The sequence below is a fragment of the Carassius auratus genome, unplaced genomic scaffold (assembly GCF_003368295.1).
Source record: "Carassius auratus strain Wakin unplaced genomic scaffold, ASM336829v1 scaf_tig00214358, whole genome shotgun sequence".
Lineage (NCBI taxonomy): Eukaryota > Metazoa > Chordata > Actinopteri > Cypriniformes > Cyprinidae > Carassius > Carassius auratus.
Window position 1 is genome coordinate 206884 of NW_020527631.1, and position 7844 is coordinate 214727.

Genomic DNA, 7844 nt, shown 5'->3' on the forward strand with positions numbered 1-7844 from the left:
TTTTGGGTGTTTTGTTCATTGTCTGCTGCAGATTTCATTTGTACGGTGAGTTGCTTTGGATAAGTGGTATTTTTTTATTTGTTTTATTATTTTATTTATATTTATTTAATCAGGTCAATTAAGAATATTTTTTTATTTTTATTTTTTGTAGTCTATTTTATTTTCATGTTTTGCAAAAATCAAAATGAGGTTTGAAACTTTTTAAATAATAAAAAAAAAAAAAAAAGAATTGAAAATAACCCATCAGAACCATCAGTTCCTATGGGGAACACCTTTAGCATGAGCGACTCTAAATATCGTGTGCAGTATGTCCAATGGAAGGGTGTGACATCACGGGTGGGGTGACGTAAGGGACTAGGAATCTGTAAAAGCTCTAGCTGTGCAGCTGGCATCAGCTTCTCGTCTTTCAGCAAGCGCTCTGTGTGTGCATGTTATCAGTCTGTCTTGTGAGTCCCGTTTGGTGTAGTTTGTTCCTATAAGCTCCAAAATATGTCTTAAGAGCAAGATGAAGACAAAGCATTTGAAGGGCGATTCCAGATCGGGTCTGGCCCCGCTTCTGCCGAGGATCTGATGGAGGGAATGGAGATGGGCAAGTCCCTATCTCCTTCCTCATCTGCCAGATCCGGTGCCCAATCCCTGGGATCGGAAGCATGCTCCGTGGTTTCTTCCCCCCGGGGAGATGGGGAAGGGGATTCGCCATCCCACTCACCCTGGTATGAGGAGCTTTTGGAGGTTGTTACTTGCGCGGTGGCCAAGCTCAGGTTCAGGTAGACCTCTTTGTGACTCAAGAGACATCGCAGTGTCCCCTCTGGTTCTCCCCTGGGACTGGATGCTATGGGACAGACTTGGCCGAGGCATTCTCTGCCTCTCTGCCATTCACAGCTCATAGCATCCGGTCTCTCAACCGAGGTTGAGACCATCCTCCAATCCAGAGCTCCCTCTGTGAGGAAACTGTACGCCCCGAGGTGGAAACTCTTCACCTCATGGTGCAGAGACTGCCAGCTTGACCCAGCTAACTGCCCAGTTGGTACAGTTCTGGAGTTTGTACAAGCCAGGATCTCTGCTGGGTTGACCCACTCCACCATTGCGGCCTACCATGTCCCCCTCGGTTGGCCAGTCAGTGAGCAGACACCCCCTAGTGACATGTTTCCTCCGCTGTGTGTGCTGAGGCTGAGTCCTCCAGTACGGTCCCGTGTTCCCCCCTGGGACTTGGTTGTGGTGTTAGAGGCTCTCTGTAAAGCTCAATTGGTTTTGTGGTCTGGGGTCAAAACTGTTAACATTTTTTAAATATCTAAAATGAGACCATTAACAGGGATTTTCCTGTGTGGGTGTGTGAATGACTCTTATTCTTAATGATAATAATCAAAAGGGGGTGCAAGCAACACACTTCTTGTTTCTTGTTCTTAAAAGCGTCTAATAATAGAGCAACAATGCAGAGATGAAAACAAAATGCTTTCGTTTAGTCTTAATGAGGACGAAAGTGAATCTAGATTTATATTTCCCATGTAAAGCAGTGTCATCAAGAGAGTTTGTGTTGAGAGTGAGATTGGGGTCGACTGGTGCAGTCATGCAGGATGCGGGATAAACACGAGGGCTTTCTCGTGCTGTGCGTCATTAAGATCCAAATGACCCTCAAGCTTTACCACAGTCTGTGGATTTCACAGTAACCATGTCCGAAAATGATTATTGCTCTCATGCAGATGGTGGGAATGTGGGATGAAAATGTTAAGGTCTTACGTAAAGCAAAAGTCTCTTGAAGACAAGTCATGTCACTTTGCAGCCATCTTTGAAACGGCTCTTGGGCATCCAACTGCAGCTCCTATCTCTCTGAATGGGGAAACATCAAATTCTCCAAAACGGTTCACTAAGCTTAGGAGTGAATTTCATATTTGAAATAACCAAAGAAATCTGACCCTTTCAAAACTATACATACATGTCTTTTGTATTCTATAGTGTTTGGTTTTGGTTTTCTGGTAAGTTTTTGAACTCGGCCACATTTTAACCCCACGGGCTCATGCAGCTTGCACATGCCCCTTGATATATTTTATTTTTGCACTTAGTTTGTCCTCAAAGTGGACTATCCAGGTTTGTTGTTTCAAAGTGTGTACAAAGCATGTGGCGCACATGAAAGTTCATCCTTGTCCAGTGTTGCGCACACGACAATTCAGATATGATTCTGCACCAGGTGTGTTTTATTCAATTTTATGAAGGTCCTGTAAATTTAATAGAGTTTCCCAATTTGTAATTCATGCGTAGCCTATAAAATAAGTTCATTGTTAGCCTACATATGCTTAGCGTTTGTGTCGAAACTGAAGTATACTTTGGGCTTAAACTGACCTTTAGGATACTTTTGGATTTAAATAGTAAAAGTAAAGGATTGATGAATTGTGAATTGTTCGTGAACGCACAATACGAGGTTCACTCGTTCACTGGCCGGTGTAGATGGGAACACGTGTCCTCTCCTGCAGAGACTGAACACACACACACACGCACAGTGTCTCTTTTCCACTACAGAATTCTTGAAACGATATTTTGTGAGAATGATGTCACAAGCTTCCTCCTGCCCAGATAAATGACCACATTTTCCCTTTACGTGATCCAAGCATGTTTCTCGTCTCCATGGCTCTCGTCTTGTGCTTTGGTTACAGCGTGACATGCACTAAGATCGCTGTAATTATTCTGTGGAACATTTTGCATCATATTTAGTTCTGTTGTTTGTACACACACGCACACATAGATGCTTATTTTTATGCATTAAATGTACGCAGGCCACAGAAGATCATGGAGGCATTTCCTGTCTGAGCACAATATGCATTGTTTGACAGGAAACGGGGGAGACTGCGGTACTCCTCACAAAAGGCAGACCAGGGTTCAGTAAACATGTTGCTGAATCTTTAAAAATATAAAAACACAAATGTCAGTGGTTTCATTTATAATCATCTTCAGATCCACAGTGGAATCTGTTTACAGTCTATTTTTGATCTTTTCTATTATGTAAGAGATGAATTACTACTTTTATTTAGAGTATGACAGTAAAGACATTTAAAAAATGTAACCGGTTCCACAAAAATATGAAGCAGCACAACTGTTTTCAACTGATAGCCTAATAGTAAGAAATGTTTCTTGAGCAGCAAATCATATTAGAATGATTTCTGAAGGATCATGCTGAAAAATCAGCTTTTACCTTTTAAAATATATTCAAATAAAACGCAGTTGTTTTAAATTGTGATACAATTTCACAGTATTTACTAAATACATGTGTGTTATTCAGCTCAGTGTTGTTTATCGATCTTTATCCGCATACTGACTGACTCTTCCTGATCAGTGTTTTTCAGAAACATTTCATGCATTCACACACCTGTGTGTACACACGCATGTTTGTTTACGCATTACATGTCAATCATCAGGACAAAAGACCTGAATAGAATAGAAAAGATATAAAGTGTTTTAAAGAATGTTCCACAAAAAAAAAAAAAAAATATATATATATATATATATATATATATATATATATATATATATATATATATATATATATATTTGTTCACACATAACCCACTTAATTTTGTGGACTCTCAAGGTTTTGAAACACTTCTTTTTATTTGATATCATTATATTAATTATAATAATTCTTTAATTTTTTTGTTTTTATTTAGACATGCATTTTCTGTGTTGGTCTTGAGGGAAATCTGTGGAACAGATTTAAACAAGGTAAAATGTTTTAAATTAAACAAAGTACAACAGTCTTATTCAGAGCAAAATTGCTGAAATATTTCATAAGTGAAGGGTCAGACGTGTGTTCAGCTTCTGAGTCCCATCCTAAATACCATTTACTTTTTAAGAAATTTACTTTTTTTGTACAATCAAGGTTTCATATTATTATTATTATTATTTTGTTGAATAATGATATTATATTGATTATAGTATTGATTATAATATTATTACTTGGGCTTATGCATGTATTTTCTGTGTTGGTTTTGGGAGAAATGGTTTTGCAGAATGGATTTAAACAGGTGTGATGCGTTAAACTAAACTGAAAAGCAGTCTTGGTGGAAATCAAGCTAATCAAAATATGTAAGTGAAGGGTCAGGCATGCGTTCGGTGTTGTGAAAGCTATTGCAATGGTGTGGAAATGTCCCGAGAGTTGGATGGAGGTCTGCTGATACTGGATCTGTTTTCACTCAAGATCTTACAAAATTAACCAGAACTTCAATCTAGACACATATAGGTCTTTTCTCCATGTAATACACACTCACGTTAACAGGAGCTGTAATGTCAGTCTCTGTTCAGATGTTATTATTGCTATGATATCCTGATGCCTTCAGCCAGCATACACAATAACACACACACAAACACACACACACTGTATCAATTAAATCCATCTATCTCTGGCACATTTCTTAAAACTGGAACTAAAGTTAAAAAGGCACAGCAAGCAGGAATCCTGTCTCTCCATTAAGAAAGAAAAATGAAGTCAGGGGTAAAGCAACAAAAGCTCATTCCTTCTCGTCTTCTCAGTGTTTGGTAAAAATGCTAATATGAAAAAGAACTTAAAAATGTAAAGTCTGTGTGGTTTCAATTCTGTGTTAATAATCAGTTAGAAATTAAATTATTATTAAATTTGATTATTAATTAGCACTGATAAATATTGTCATTTATATTAGACAGAAGATCATATTTATTTAGTAGGCATTTAATTTGTAGATATTCATAAATTAAATGATAATATTTTTTATTTTAATTATAATTTATACATATTTAGAAATCATATTCTTTACTTAAAAGTCAAATGTGTGCATTATTATTGGCTGATGCAAACAGTAAAATTTAAAAAATATTGGCTGAATCATATATTTATTGTATTTATAGATATTTAATATACATCTGTTTATAAATTATATTTTATGTATAGATATTTCTACATTATACATGCATTATACATGATACATAAAAATCCTGAAATTAAATGAAAGCTAATTGTACGCTTTATTTACTCAAAATCCATACAAATATTAAAATTGGCCAGATATTGGCAGATAAATCAACCAGACAATTCAACTGATCTATCTGAGGTACATGTTATCCTCAAGGCATTAGATTCAGTTCAAAGTTCAAACACCTTTATATTCACTATATTGTGTCTGAATGTTTGTTGTTTATATAATCAGGTATGAAACCATGTGCTGTATATGTGCTCTTGTTCTCCACCCTGCTGACTAAACACTTCGGATTAAAGTCATCTTCTCTCTAACTAACATTGCTAAAGATTCATCCTGGACGTCCACACCTGATCTCCTCCCTATCCAAACATGTCACCTCTCCACCCTTATACAGTAAATACAATAATACCTAATAACACAGTATCACGAGTTCAACAGCATTCTGACTTATGAAAATCTCTCATTAAATACAGGGCTTTTCAGAGCGTGAGCAGAAAACAGCCCTCCAGGTGAGCGACTGAGCGCCTGTGTTCACAGGAGCAGGTATGGACACTGTTACCCAAACCTTCTCAAAGAGCTCCAGAAAACAAAACTGTGAGTCATTCAAACCCAACACCCTCTCCTCGGGCAACAGAAAAACACTTAGGGTTAAAGGAGGTGGAGAAATGATGCTAAAAGGGCAGGAATCAATACAAAACTCAATGCCATAGAAATAAAAGACAGTATTTTGAGTCACCTGCATTGATTCTGTTTTGTTTCGGCACAAAAGTGAAGGACGAGCTTCGGTTTCATGACCCAGTTTCTCGAAGCTTTGCATTTGCATTTAACAGTGTAAGTATAAATGCAGCTGATCACTGGGGGCAAGCATGACTATTGATATTTCACACACTTGGGCTTTTTGGAGTTGAGTGAGTAAACAAATACTAAGCAAGATCTAAAACATCATACAGATCACCTAGCAACAATCCTGGACACCCTAGCAACCAGAAATGAGAGCTTTCAATTACATAACAATTCACCATTGTGAACTTCCTATGTGTCTTTTCAGATTATGAATAAGTAACATTAAAATGTCATGAAAATGCTAAACAGTGATGGATTTTTACGTGACTTGCTTCTGTGCAAACACAATTTAATCCTAAAGAGAATTAGATTCTTAACTAGAATTATTAGAACTGAAATGCAAACTATTAAAACATATGCAAATATATACATATTATTTATTTACATAAACCTTAAAGAACTTCAAAATGTGAAATGTTGCCAGGGTTATGATTGTTAAACCTGAAACGATCAAAGATTGTTGTTACTTGAATTAAAACAAACTGAACTAAAACTAAAAGCGAGGCAACATTTAACGACTCAAATAAAAACTAAATTGAATGAAAACAGTATGGACATAAAAGAAAACAAACAAACATACAAATGACAAAAACACATACTAAAACTTTAACTAAAATTAAAATTTCTAAATAAAAGCTAATTAAAAAACATCATAAATACCACCATAGTATCTCAATCATATTAAAATAACACTGAAACTAACTTAACTAAATAAGGTGAAGTACTAAAATGATTAAATCTTAATAATAATGCTAAAATAACACTACAGGTTAAAAAAATAAAAAAGGTTATTGTAGTTCCCTGGAAGTGTCAAGAGTCTTGTGTTACACTGTCAACTGTGTTTCTTTCACCTGAGCAGGTGACTCTGACAGGAGAATATCAAATCACATCATAGATGTTAGATATATCATCATGAAAGCAGCACTGAAAAGCATATTGTGTGAAAATTCTTTCTTTTAAACATCTCCAACTTTTTACATAAGTTACGACTGCTGAGAGAATGCAGCTCTACAGAGTGAGGAAGTGTGTGTGTGTGTATGTGTGTATGTGTGTGTGTGTGTGTGTGTGTGTGTGTGTGTGTGTGTGTGTGTGTGTGTGTGTGTGTGTGTGTGTGTGTGTGTGTGTGTGTGTGTGTGTGTGTGTGTTTATAGGGGCTGTGATATATAATCAGTCCAGAGGGTCCAGTGGTCTCTTTGTGGGAGTCTGGATATCTGTGTTCCCCGTTTCCTCTCCTCCTCCACAGAAACCTCCCTTCCATTGAGTTCTCTGACAAACGCCCGCAGGATCCTCTACAGCTGAAATGTGTTTTTGGTAAATGACAGACTGGTGTTTCTGTTTTCACAGAACTCACCGCTCAGCATTCTTCACGGTCATGGCTTTCACAAGCACAACACAAGTACTGTAAACTACTGCATTCCCATCATTGATGGAGAAATACCTAACACATCTGCCAAAACACCCAGGGGGTTGAATTTAGTACCTGAGATGTTTGAGAGACAGGAAGATAATCAATCAAAGAACCATGTCACAGAACGTTTTTGTACAGAATAGATATAATCAAATTGCTGAAATTACTGCTGCACAGCCCGCACGAGTTTCACATAACACATGATCAAGCTACTATACTACTATATTGAATTTATTCATACATTTAATCAATATAAATATATTAAATACATTAAATCTGTAATACTAAATGTTTGTAAATCTGATTGTATTAAAAAAATTACGTATACTTCAAAGTACACTACTATACTATTCTACTTTAAATATTTTAATACATTATATAAATATGTTAAATACATTAAATATAATAATAATTATAATTACAATAATAATACAGGTGCTTTTATCGTTATTTATTAATATTCCTAATAAATACAACATTTATTTATTATTTCATTTATTTATTTATTTTGAGGTGAAATGGCCAGGACATGTTCTTGACAGCTTTATGAGTTAAACACTGTATGATTTCATTGTCTGAGGTACTTTAAAAAGCTCTGTCGGGCTTCAGCCCCGCTGTGACGTCACCCGGAGCGCATTACGTAATGCAGATGG